Here is a 13,993-nt window from a genome sequence, read left to right as displayed (position 1 = left end):
TTTCTTTGCTGTATTCTCACTTTTTGCTCGCAGGTTTCTCTCTAGAGCTCCCCCCACAGCTTCGGAATAGATATTTGACAACACTGTTGTAAAAACTCGTTGGCGATTCTCAGACACCAGAGGCTAGTAGATCAACGACATCAAAGCAGATGGGACATTTTTTAAAACGTCTTCTTCATTCGGGTTCGAACAGCGTGAGGGAGCGCACTAATGACAGCATTTTAGCAGATTTCTTTTGGCCGTAAAGCAATTGTTTACATCGCGAGACCTGATATCACGCGATACTTCCTGACGCGGCCCGCCGGCTCAAAGTTGCAAGTGCGTATTTTCCGCTCACGGGCACCAGGGGGGTGCGAAACGACCACCATTCAACCCGAAATAAGTAATATAACCATTCCAATGACTCCAAAGCTGTTCAGTTAAGGTAAAAAAGTTACTTAGATCACCTTTAACTAACTTCCATTTTTCTTCATCAGTTGTTCAGCTGGCACATGTAGCCCTGAAATTATGGAACCTGGTTTCTGTAATCTTAAAAGTAAAGTTCACCTGAAAATTTTTAATTATTTAGTCACCCTCATGTTGTTCCAAACTTGAATGCCGCTCTCTCTTATTGCGGTCTTTGATTTTGAAATTTTAGCTGATGATCAAAAAAATGCAGCTCATATCTGTTGCTTTCGGTGACGTGCACTCCATTACATCTGCATATAGTGCAGATTTAAATCCGTTTTGCAAAAACACATTTATGTGACCAGGTGTAAATGGAATCGTTTTGATAAATCAGATAGCTACCCGATATGAGAAAACGCATGAAGTGGCCAGGTGTAAACAGCCCCATATAGTGACGTTTTGTTAATCCTGCTGGTTTCTCAGTGCTAGATTAGCCTAGGTTTGGTCCCACAGTGAGATTAAGCTTTTCTCTGTGTACTCAGAAGCAGTTCCTCAATAGAATTACACGCACCCCAGCCTTCAGACATGCTGGTAAACTCACAATGAAGTGTGAAAGTTCAACACCCATACACTGCAGTCCCAGTCCCCTTCAGACACAGTGAAGCCTACACAAATGTGAAAAATGCACATGAGTATGTGCACGCATATGGTGAGCTTGTTTTGTGAACATTGGTGGGTGATAAGACTGATCAGGGATTTGTCAGATTAACAGAGTTGTCTAGAGTGTCAATATGTAGAGTGTCAATATGAGGGCAGAGAGGTTCTGGCACACACACACACACACACACAAAAATGTCGTAGGGTTCACACTCACTTCCCAGAGTTCATAGATGGATAAGTGTTTATCTTTATGCTTCCTTTTTCTAGCAGTAATGTTTTGATTCTACACTTAATCATATGTGTTGCCATGAAATAGCAGCTTTTAAAGTAGGAAGCATGAGGAATAAAAATAAATAAATACAATTTTAGAACATAAATTCAAAGAAACAATCCTGGTTAGTTACTCATTTATGGAGTTAGATTTGGCATAAAAAAAACAACAACACTCAAATGTAATTTCATTTTGATCACAGCCACCTGCAGTCATACATTTGTGTTTAATGGTCGCTAAACTGTATAATTGTGTTGGCAGTCGATTTCCTATAAATGTGCTAGTTTCATGTCTTCATGTCTCTGCTGCTCTGTAAAACATGTCCATCTATTGCAACTTAAAAACTGAAGCTCAGTTGCTGCCTTAAGTAATCAAATTGGCCGTGCAAGTCATTTCAACTTAAATTATTTTAAACTGATGTAAGAAAAAAAGAATTGGAATACATGTAATAAGCTGCACATTGGGGTCCTGTTATGGTATATTTTGCAATAGTGACCAATGTGTGTAGATGAATGTACACATCATCAGAAAAATTGACCCACTCTTTTTTACATTGAGAGTCAAACAGTATTTCAAGCAAATGTCAACATTTCTTTGAGCTTTTAAAGTGAGAAAAAATAAATAAATAGAAAATCACAATGTTGTTGTACCAGCTACATTTCCTCTTAAATTAAATTGCTTTTAGCTGCACATGAATTTTCTTTAATTTTTTTTTAATGATTCTTATGGGTTGTGTTACTCTGTGTGGCATCACTATATCACGCATGATTGTTTTCTTTTTCTTTTTTTCTTTTCTGTCTTTTTTATCAGTCGGAGGAAGAAGACATTTCTCCCTTAATTATTTGCTCCTCTAGTTGTAAGTAAGTTGATTTTCCTTTGCTCATATGTCACTACAGGCTTATTGGACCAGCTGGCCTATCAGTCTGTGTGTGAGTGTGATCTGCTTTAGTGAGCTCTGCTGCAGCTGTCAGGCTGACGAGAGAAACCCTGCTGTCCACAATCACACCAGATCAGCTCAGACGTGTCCGGTCTCGCACCGCACGGCTGCCGGGCTGCATTAGTGTGGATGTGCCACAGGAGGAGACCCATGAGATGCTTTGCCACAGTAACAAACGTGTTTCACTGGCAAGAGCATTTCAATAATGTGCTTCTCCAAAAGCAAAAGTAAGTTAGACAGCTGCAGGCTGTTGAACAGCATAGCTCAAAATAAACACAGGTATTACTATTTTTATGCCGTGTACTGTGAAGGCGTAACCTATAAATCTCTTTGGAGCTTTTTAGATTGTTAGATTTTTATGGATGAACAATATGCCGTGAAAGAACAACGTGTTAGTGCGAGATTCTTGCATTCGTAGTCGCACCTGTGTGGGTTCGTGAGTTGGTTCTGCTCTGTTCCTAAAGGAGGTTGACAGCTGTGTGTATGAGTCAAGTGCTGCATTTAATTCTGCCTGTATGCTGACATGAAAGCCTGCAGATATGACCTTGCCGCCATATATTCTGGAACAGATGCACAAGAACAGAAGGCTGAGTCCATTTCTTTCTCAACTAATATATTTGGGGCCACATATTGGAATATAAAAGCCATGTAGAGGTCTGTTTGACCATGTAGAAGGGTAGGGAAAATTTATAAATGTATTTATTTGTTTGTTTGTTTTATGAACTAAGAGAAAAGTAGGCAGGCACAGAGGGGGAATGGGGTTAAAAATGACTGTACTATTTATATAAATTAAATTGTATTTATTTTTATTTTATTAGGATAGTGGAAATATATAGACAATATAATTAATAATTACTAATATAGTATGAATATTAGGCTATGCAAAATAATAATTTAATCAATTGGTAATGGGAAGTCCCACTTTTACTCTTGGAAATACAGGTACTATTAACAAAGATAATTAGTTTTTACATGTTTAAGAGGCACAGCTGTTTAGTTCATTCTAGAGTAGTAGTAGTAGTAGTAGTAGTAGTAGTAATAGTAGAAACTATTATTAGTAGTAACAGTAGTAGCTGTATTGTGGATTCTATATATATATTTTTTTTTTATTTTTTATATAAAATTGGTTTCACATTCAACCAGTTGTTTTCATAGATTTAAGATCGTAAAGCAGCCCCATGGAAAAAGTGTGGCTGCAAAGTATTGCGTGTTTGCTGATGGTGGGATCTAAACAATGTCCCTTAAAGGAATGCCTAATCGATCGCCTGTCCAACACACAGAGCTGAACCAAAAAAGGAAATGAAAGCAATTGATAAACATGCTAAATTAAAATGACTGGTTGATGTTTTACCAACAAACACAAAATATCTATTTACCCTTGTAGGCATAATCTTGTTAGATCTTTTCATACGCATACATTGGCTTGGCTGTATTGATCTCTTATTTCCAGCAAATTAGCAGAACTGATGTGTATGTGTATACTGGTCTTTTATTAAGCCTTTGATATATGACCAATGGCAATCAATTTCCATAAGAAATGGAACATCTGCCTGATGTTTTTTAGGTTGAGAAACCAAGATGAACTGAAAAGGGGGGGAAAAAATTGTGAAACAGAAAGATGTTGATTTCAGGAAAAAAAAGATTCATTTATTCACTGGTGATGATTATATTTTGTAAATACATTTGCTTTTTATTGTATTTTTATAGTATAAAATATAGCTTGTCCATAGCTCACTTCTAAGAATTCGCGTTCATCTGTGTTTATTATTGTTATTGTGTGTGCATGAGTGGTATGAATGTGGTTTATTAACATTACCTATCATAGTGGGCTATGCAACACAACTCATGTGATTGTAGGATTAAAACATCTATACCACGCAATACCTTTATTAAGCCCAAATCTCTGAATTTACTTTAAAACTCTGATTTTGACTGTTTATTCATTCCCCAGATGAGCTGCAATTTCCAAACAGGCCCCTCAGTGAACAGCATGGTACTCACTTAAGTCGAGTGTGTTTCATTTGAGCAAAGTATGATCATCTCACTTTTTCTATTGCTTTTCCTTCAATTGGATCAGGAGGTTATCTGACTGGATGATGTCCTTTGTTTCCCTACATTAGTGTGTATTAGTCTTCCGGCACACTATTAAAGAGCAGTGTGATGTCATCAGCTCTCACAGAAAGGCGTATGTTTTGGGAATGTTTCACAGTGGCCCCTACTTGAATCTGCTCGACGCTCTGCCTGTCTCCATCCACTGTGCATGTGGTATGCAAGAGGTGAGAAAAGCTAGCTAGCGTGCAGCAGCAGTTACGTGTCTGGCATGCGTGCACGTGTGGGTGTGCTGTTTGGACTGAATAAACCGATTGAACAGGGACTCCTGTGATTTCATGTCACCCATAGCAAGCAGGGAAACGTCCTTTGGGTCTTTGCTCTGAAGTCTCTGAATTCTCGACAGCACTGAGACCTGTCAAATAAACCTCATTCTGACTGAGTAGCGGTGCTTTGTTAAGCCATCTCATTTTCCAGTTTTCCTTATTTCTCTGCATACCAATTGCACGCCTGCTTCCCAATGGGTTAAGGATCCAATCTTCCAACTGTCGGGATTTCGTCTGGTCCTTGTGTGCCGTTTGTTCTGTATGTGGGGAGACTTGCGCTCTGCTGGGTAGGATGTGCCATCCAGAGTGTGCTGAAAAGGCTTCTTGCTGATTAAAATGATGATTTAGTAGATGGCGGTGTTCTGATTCCCCGAATATGCCTCAAATGAAGTCTTTCAAATTAACTGCTCTCCCCTATCCATGTGAAGACTTATAAATAGGAGAACCTTCAAAGATGGGAAATGTCAATCAAACCGCTCCCCGTCAAGAGAAAGCCTAATTATCTACAGGTACAATGCTGATTTTTACAAGGACTACACCGATTAAAACTGAGGCCTTCTTTAGTTATCTGTCTAGTACTTTGATTTGCTTACAAAAGCATCTATCAAATAGGACAATGGTATGATGAACATTTTATTCTTTCATTTGATTTTTTTAGTACATAAAATGTAATTCATACATGCAATGACCTGACAGCGGTGCTGAGCTTTTAAAGCAAAGAGTATCTTTACTGACTATAAAAATTGTTAAGGTGTCTCCATGTATCTCTGCTCATTACTCTCTCAAGTATTCAGTAAAAAGCACCAATATTGCCTCAGTAGGGTGATTGCTGTCTTCAGGTGAGAGTTGTTTTCTAACAGAGCAATAGAGATGGTTGCTTTTAAGAGGCTATACTAAAGCAAAAACAAGTTAAATTGGTGCCATGATGGTGGATTTTGCTGGTACTCCAGCAGGCTGGCTGGAATATGTGTGGTATTGTTCTGACTTTGGGAGAACGAGGTGGATCTGACATACAGTCTCATTACTGGGGAGGTTGGCAGTGTTGCGAGTGGTGTCATCAATTATGAAGAGCTTGTGTGGTGTCTAAGTGTGGGGCTTATGAATAAAGCAGTGTGTTTTTTGTTTATCCCACAGGATTAGATGTGCTGACTGAGGTCAGGCTCTCTCTGGGGCTTTGGGTCACCAGAGTACATCAGAGAGGAAAGCAGCCAGACCACTGGGATACAGTGGAAAGGGAAGGGGTGATTTCCTCAGGGCACGCTGATCCACCTCCTGAATGCTAGGACTTGTTGTACAATTCAGTTTAAAATGATAGCTGTGTTTTGGAACGTTTTGAGCTGATTTGAGCTGGATTTTTAATGGTCATGCAGTAACAACTTAAATTGGTTAAGCTTTTATTTATTTGTAAAAAAAAAACTTTAAAAGGGAAATGCATGTATACAATGACAATGAAGGTCAGGTGCTTTATGTAACCGGGCACTGACCTTCATTGTCATGCATTTCCCTTTTAAAGTTTTTTTTTTTTACAAATAAATAAAAGCTTAACCAATTTAAGTTGTTACTGCATGACCATTAAAAATCCAGCTCAAATCAGCTCAAAACGTTCCAAAACACAGCTATCATTTTAAACTGAATTGTACAACAAGTCCTAGCATTCAGGAGGTCTGCATAGCAACTTTCATTGGCCAAGGACCACCCAAGAGGCCACCTGACTGACATATAAATCAACCAATCACAGTTTTTTTTTTTTTTCAGTTTCATGTTTAGGGGTGTGACAATGTAAAGTAGATGTCCCTATAATAACAGATCAGAGTGTAAAACTCGTGGGTGTCTTTTAAAGAGTCTATGCTATGAACTTTAAATACTTCACATGCTTTTGAAAATCCAACGTTTAGCTGATCTTGATAAGGGTTCATTGTCAGAGTTTTAAACATTTTAAACTTCTTCCTTGAGGGGGTTTGGTGTCACAAAGGGCTTATTAAAGACCATTGAAGAACGTGACATACATGTCTCCTGGAAATCTTGTAGAATTCAACCAATCAGATGGCAACTTCAAAACCCCTGAAGTGTTAACCGTTTTGTGTGCCTTATGCATCAGACGGACAGCCAACAGTCTATGGGCTTGACGTCTGAGATTGAGACTACTTTTTACTTTACTTTTCACTGTTGTTGTTTTTTTCTCTCTCTGTCTTGGACTCTTGTTAGTCATTGGACTCGCTACCAGCTTAAACTAGTTTTTTTTCAACAGGATACACAGTAAATCCTGCCAGAGCTCAATAGGTTGGTTAGTATAATGGTTATTTATCTCATGCACCAGCCTTATACCCCTCCTGCATGTTCATTTGAGATATTCAAATAATCAGATGATGCATTCAGCTACCAAAAAGTGTTTTGTACTCTCAGTGCCATTTAAAACCTTTAACCATATTCAAACAGAATTCCTCAGATCTTTCTTCACATCTTTCTGATCTTTCAGCTCAGAAAATATACCCAACTTCTCCTGCCTGCTTGGCTCGGCAAAAATAATTTTCTCTTCTTTCTCTTTCTCGTTCTCGTTCTCTTTCTCTTTCTCTTTCTCTTTCTCTTTCTCTTTCTCTTTCTCTTTCTCTTTCTCTTTCTCCTTTAGTGTCATGTTGAGTTCATGGCTCATACATTTATACAGCCATGGCCTGACCTTTCTTGTTCTGTGTGCCCCATTTACTATTGTTATCCTTCACACGAACGTCCTCTCGCTCACCCCGTTGCAAGAGCGCAAGCATGCTTTAGGTTCCCAGCTTACAGCAGACCCCTAATCTATTGCATAGGCAAGATGAGGTCCCCCAAGCAGGGACGCTATTCCCCACTGTAGGTATAATGAGCTCCAATCTGTCTGTTTGAGCTTCAGCAAGAGGGGTAGTTGCTCAGGGGCCCTGAGAGAGATGGGCTCTGTGATGTAGACTCTGCTAAGGGCTACACCATCCTAGCGCTTCTGTAATTGTCTGAAGTCGAGGGGTGAGGGCTGGCGAGGGGAGCAGTCTAATTGTTTCACTGTTTAACTGACTGACTCCATCAATATCTATTAGGACTTTGGATTGCAGGTGCAGAGCTGCTTAATTCACTTCTGGTTGTTTTTTTTTTTCTAGCCTGGTCTTATAACATTATCATTCAGTGGAGAGTGTCTGTTTTTTTTATTCCGTCGCTGCTAACACGTCCCCAGCGTCTTCACTCTTCCTCTCTCCATCCCCTGATGAGCTGCTTTTTAGTCTTTTTATCATCTCTCTCCATTTGAGGGGAGCTGAGTATGCTCTCAGGTTATGCTGGGATATTTGACACCCTCAACTTAACTGATGTCAGGAGATGTACATTAATCACACTATCTGCATATGCCTACAAGTTTCACCTCTAAAAAAGTTTGGCTTGATGATACACATTTAAAAACAAATGTTCCACAATGATTACACAGCCTGAAGGCATTGGATAACCTTTTTATTTTACTCATAAAACTTTATTAGTTTATTTAAATAATCATGTACTGATGGTCTGCAGTACACAGGAAATTGTGTTTCTGGGTGAAACTCAACTCAACTCAACTTTTATTTATAAAGCACTTTCAAAACCATTAAAATGGACCAAAGTGCTGTCCATAAGTAGTAAATAACTCTAAAATACATAGAAACATAAAATGACATTAAAACATGACACCAAGAGAATCAAACAACAGATCACTCACAGTTCTCAGACATAATCAAATGCCAAAAGCTTGATAAAATAAATAAGTCTTCAATTCCTTTTTAAAAATATCCATGCCTGACGAGGATTTTAAAGATAATGGCAACACATTCCAAAGTGCAGGAGCCGCAACAGAAAAAGCGTGATCTCCACTACGCCTCAAGCGAGACCGTGGGACGGTTAAAAGCATGTTCTGAGAGGAGCGAAGGTGACGTTGAGACTAATAAAGGATTAACGTCCTTTATATACTCAGGAGCTTGATCATGTAGTGCTTTAAAAACAAACATTAACACTTTATATTGTATTCTGTATCTAACAGGTAGCCAGTGAAGGGATATCAATAAAGGTGTTATGTGATCCCATTTTCTGGTATTTGTTAAGAATCTCGCTGCAGCATTTTGAAGAATAAAAGTATGAAGAAGACGAGTAACCAGTGATTCACTTATGCCTAGATAAAGAGCATTACAATAGTCTAACCGGGTTGAAACAAAGGCATGCAAAACAATTGTCCAAGTCCTTGTACGAAAGGATTGGTTTCAGTTTAGACAGTTTTCTTAACTGAAAAAAAGATGATTTCACAACGCTGTTAACTTGACGATCAAAGCGTATTTCAGAATCGAAAAATACTCCAAGGTCTTTTACATAACTTTTCATATTGTTGGAAAATAGTCCATTAGTTCCAGCCAGACCATTCCCAAGCTCCTTGTTCCCAAACATAATAAACTCAGTCTTATCCTCATTTAATTGTAAAAACAACAGCAGTGAAACAGGTAAGAAAGGTGAAACAGTATAAAAAAAAAAAGAAAAAAGTACGATTTAAATTTGATGACAGATTTTTGAATGCAAACATTTTATTTCTTTGGAATAGCATGCACTAATTCACAGTAACAGCTGGAATGTGCATTAATGAACCCATAAACCGGATGTGACAGTTGTTGCATCAATTCGTGCCGCAATAGTTAAAAGCTGTCCATACTGGACACGACCATTGCAAATCCATTTGTCCTTTGTATCAGAAGTAGCGCAAGCCTGTGGAGTACATCAGAAATAGAATAGTGTGTCGCGTTGGTTGCGGCGCATCCAGTGTAGACAGCATCCCTGATTATAATAGGTTCTATTTGCAATTGTCGTATTGTGCCTTACTGCTTATGTCTGGTGTAGACATGGTAATATGAACAATGCACTGGATAATGTCAACCAAAAGTGGGCTGAACCTAAGATTTGAAAAACCTTTTTTAAAGGAATAGTTCACCCAAACAATCAAATACGGGCATCATTTCATGTCATTGCAAAGCTGTATGTCTTTCTTCTGCTGAACACAAAGGATATTTTGAAGAAAGTTGGGTTTTCATGTTTTATGGGGACTTTCCATGATGATCGAAATGATGATTTCTAATGATTTTTATACTGTACAAACTATATGTTCTATCCCCTACCCTTAAACCTACCCATCACAGAAAACTTTCAGCATTTTTATATTTCAAAAAACATAACTTAGTATGATTTAAGCTGTTTTTCTCATGGGGACCAAAACATGCCCAGTCAAGGATTTCCGATATTGCCATCTTTGTGGGGACATTTTGTCCCTATAATGTAGGGAATACCTGAACACACACACACACACACACACACACACACACACACACTTCTTTAAGGTTAGCATCTGCACATCTCCATTTTTCCCTCCATGGTAGCCTGATTGGCTGATTGGATTATCTTCAGAGAAGCAGAAATGAACCTGGGTTGTCATAGCAATCAGGAAGTTCCAGTAGTTTCATGTTATTTCACACCTTGCTTAAATTGCCATTTTAAGGGATTGGTCTTAATGGTGTTCTTCCTCAAACAGAAGACAGAGCGAGGAGCTTTATTAATTTACCTGCCGTGGGTATGGAAAGGGCCAGCAGAATGACAGGTATTTTAATATGGTCTTGGGTGAGAGTGAGTGAGTGTGTGTGTGTGTGTGTGTGTGTGTGTGTGTTAGGGTTAGGGTTCATTTCTTTTTAAAATGAAGTAGGCAACACAGCCATTTGCAACATTAATAATAATAATACTATTAATAAATGTTTCTTGAGCACCAAATCAGCATATTAGAATGATTTCTGAAGGATAATGTGACACTGAAGGCTGGAGTAATGATGCAGAAAACTCAGCTTTGCCATCACAGGAGTAAATTACATTTAAAGTATATATTCAAATAGAAATCATTTAAATTGTAAAATTGCTGCCTTTACTGTATTTTTGATCAGATAAATGCAGGTGATCATAAGATTAAAGCTCAAAAATATTAAACAGTCTTGCCGACCCCAATCTTTTGAACAGTAATGTAATGTGTACATACATACGTACATAAAGCATTTTTTCTGCTGCATTGTTGTCTGAATTGAGAATTTCTCAATCCATAATTATATACACATAATATATATATAATTATATATCCGTGATCGTCGCGAAATTTCTTTTTTTAGAAACTAAATAACTCATAGCTTATTTCCATTGTTCTTTCTAGGTAGCAGAATCCTGGAGGTTTAGTTGTACTGACACCTGCCTTTGATCACTATCTAGAAATGCCCATTGGCACTTTAGGTGGGAAAACAGAAGTTGATACAGTCAATATTTCTGCTTTAATTTCCCCCTACACCTTCTCGCTGGTTTGTCTTTGATGGCGTACATCCCCCCCCATCTTGATCATCTTGTTTCAGACCACGCTCATCCCCTTCTTCTCCTCCTAAGATGACAAACCCCTGCAGCTTTCTTTGCTGTATTTGGGGAAAACCTTTTGAAAGCTTGGTGAACTAATAGAAGTGTTTAAGAGGCATGCTGTGGGTTTTTTATTTATTTATTTATTTTTTACTCGTGACTGTTCTCTTGTTGGTTACGGGGGGGAAGATGTTGCAGCAAAAGCTCTTTGGCTGCTTTTTCTCTTCCGCAGCCTGAGGTTCGAAAGAGAGAGAGAGTGGGTGTCTATGTCTTGACTGTGACTCACCAGAGTGCTTTCATTCCCTGTAGTCCGACTCTCCTGTGAATGCCATCAAGCACGTTAGGTCAGGAAATGGACTGCAGATTGTAAAATAAGCTGGTGCAGAACGGATGGAGAATAACTGCCTTCTTAGTCATGTGGAACCATGTTGTTGTTTTTTTGCAAAGCACTGAGCGACATGTGGACAGGCTGTCAGATTCAAGACTTGTCAGGTAGACTGCCGTTGGCTGAAGGTTAGCGGCGTCATCTCTTGCGTTGAAAATGAGCCAAAGGCAAACTGAGGCCGGTTAGTAACTCAGAGCTCCAGTCAGGTGTGAATATCATATCAGTCATTCCACCAGTGAAGTTCAGCTCTCCGTTCAACAAACATCAGTGACATGGCCTTTTACTGTGGGTTAAAATTCTGTATGCTAATTTGCACAATGCCCCAAAAGTCACAGCACTTTAAAAACAGGAGTTGACTGACAAGGCAAAATGATCCGAATCAGCTTTTTTAATTAAGCAGAGTCAAAAGGCTGCTCAACATCGAGTTTCCAGGGGTGAGGAGAGATATTGACAAACTCTCCATAAATGTCATACTTGCAGACGTGTTTTGATGTTCTATGAATTATAAATGTTTTCAGGTTTAATAATTCTTTGAAGGGCAGAGATAAAGAGAGCATGAGCGGTATAAATACAAAAAAAAGGTGCATTAGCAAACAGTAAACTGTGTCGATCTCTCCTCCGCTCTGTGGCCTGTCTTTTATTTACAGCCTGTGGCAGTTCTCACTCTCCATCAACCCAATTAGAGGAAGTGTGGGTAGTCTGACCCCTGGTACCGCAGGGTCGTCGGCGAAGCAACGGAGATTCTTGCTTTGTGTAGCTACGAGCCAGCCTTGTTAGTATTGCAGACATTAAAGAGCCTACACTAGCCAATCTTCAGCGCAGCAGCTTTCGCTACCTTTGGGACTCGGCTCTATGAATGCAGATACGCGAGCAGTGGAGAGGTTTTGATTGCTGTTTCTATAGGTAATGGACTGTCGGGTGATCACACACTGAATCATTCGCTTTTGTTGATGTCTGTCACAGTTAGTTTGACTGTTCTAATGCATGATTCATGAACAGGTCAGCCTAAACATATAGAATGACATAAGATGAAGGCCTACATGTAAGATGAATTTCACAGAGCCCCTAAAGCGACAGGGTGAAAAAAAAAATGTGATGGAAGGAAAAATGATTTGGCAATGCTATTGCGTTCTTTCGCAAATGCTTTGCGTTCCCCCGTTAATCTTTGCGTTCGCTCGTAAAATGTTTGGGTTCACTCACAGAGAACAATTTTTTTTTTTGCGAGCGAACGCTAACGTTTTTGCGAGGGATCGCAAAGGTTAAGCGAGTGAACGCAAAGTTTCTCAGGGGAAAGCAAACATTTTGTGAGCAAACTCAAAGTTTCTCAGGGGAACATGAAATCAAAATTGACCCCTTTGCTAACAATAATAAATGTCCCTGGAATTCATCAGTGCACATTATTCTGAAAAGTTTTTTTTCATTGGTGTGGCCTGCTGGGTAATGCATATGCTTCACCACAATGTGATTTGGTACTTCTGTGGGCGACCGGATTTTGAATCATAACTTGTTTTCCTTAGCATTTCTCTGCTGCCCTGTCCATTTAAAGGCAAAACACTCATAAGCATTATAAAATGAAAATCACTTTCTCCAACTCTGAAATTACTTTTCTGCTGACGTAAGAAAATCAGTTGGAGAAAAACTATATTACCCAAATAGAGTGCTGCAGGAATGAGTCCTAGATTCTGGAAACACATTATTTAGCAGTTTTGAACTTCTGGTTCACTTGTCCTGAAGTCAATGGGTTTTTGGTTAAATGACTGAAATAAGGTATGTGGTTCACACAAGCTCAGGGTAATTTCACAACTGTATTCAACAAAAGGAGATACAAAACCATATATTTGAGTCTTGGAAAAAAGTGTTTGCTAGCAAGTGGCTAAATGGGACTAAAGAGGTTGTCGTCGGAGACATTAAAGTCACATGAAACTTAGGTTGCGATCGTCTTATCTTCCCTAATGTGATGTATATCTGAGTGAAACGGGACTAGATTTTTTCTTCCATCTGGAATTTATTGGATCATGGGATCTGTCGTTTTGTAATTGATGTGGTCTCGCGTTGCTGGAGAAGAAGACATCAGAGAAGACATGTTGTTGCAAGTGGAAGTGGAAGTTAATGTTTTTTAATTAAAGATGACAAGGGCACATGAATAATAATTAAAAAAACAAACAATATGTAAACGGATAAATGACAGATAAATCAGAGTGATGCTAACTTCTGGGTTGACCTGATGGGTATATCAAGTCCTGTCTTATAATATTTTCAGCTGAATATGTTCAATTGTAAGCATTGAAGGTAAATTGTGATATAAAATGTCATTGCATGTTGTCTCTAAACATCAAGCTCACATTGTATGAACGTAGTACCTTTAAAACAAAAAACAAGTGTATTTTTTTCTAATGCAATACTTTAGACTACACTCATAATACAGTATGCCAGGATGAAGCAAAATTGTCAAGTTGTTTATTCTTGCAAGGGGATATACTGTATATTAAGTAAGTGGTTATTCTCATTTTGCAAGGTCACATTTAGACACCAGTGCCACGTTCACACAGCAGCAGAATACTTATGGATGAGCC

General features: G+C 38.7%; 1 protein-coding gene across 1 annotated transcript in view; it reads left to right on the top strand.

Moving 5' to 3' along the window:
- The window catches only part of tenm2a (teneurin transmembrane protein 2a), a 297,220-nt gene that overhangs the window by 12,913 nt on the left and 270,314 nt on the right, over positions 1-13,993 (top strand). The gene's annotated exons all lie outside the window — the stretch shown is intronic.

Source organism: Abramis brama (genome assembly GCF_963993115.1).
Source record: "Abramis brama genome assembly, chromosome: 13".
Classification (NCBI taxonomy): Eukaryota; Metazoa; Chordata; class Actinopteri; order Cypriniformes; family Leuciscidae; genus Abramis; species Abramis brama.
The sequence above is the reverse complement of the archived record's forward strand: the minus strand, read 5'-3'. Positions and strand labels throughout refer to the sequence as shown.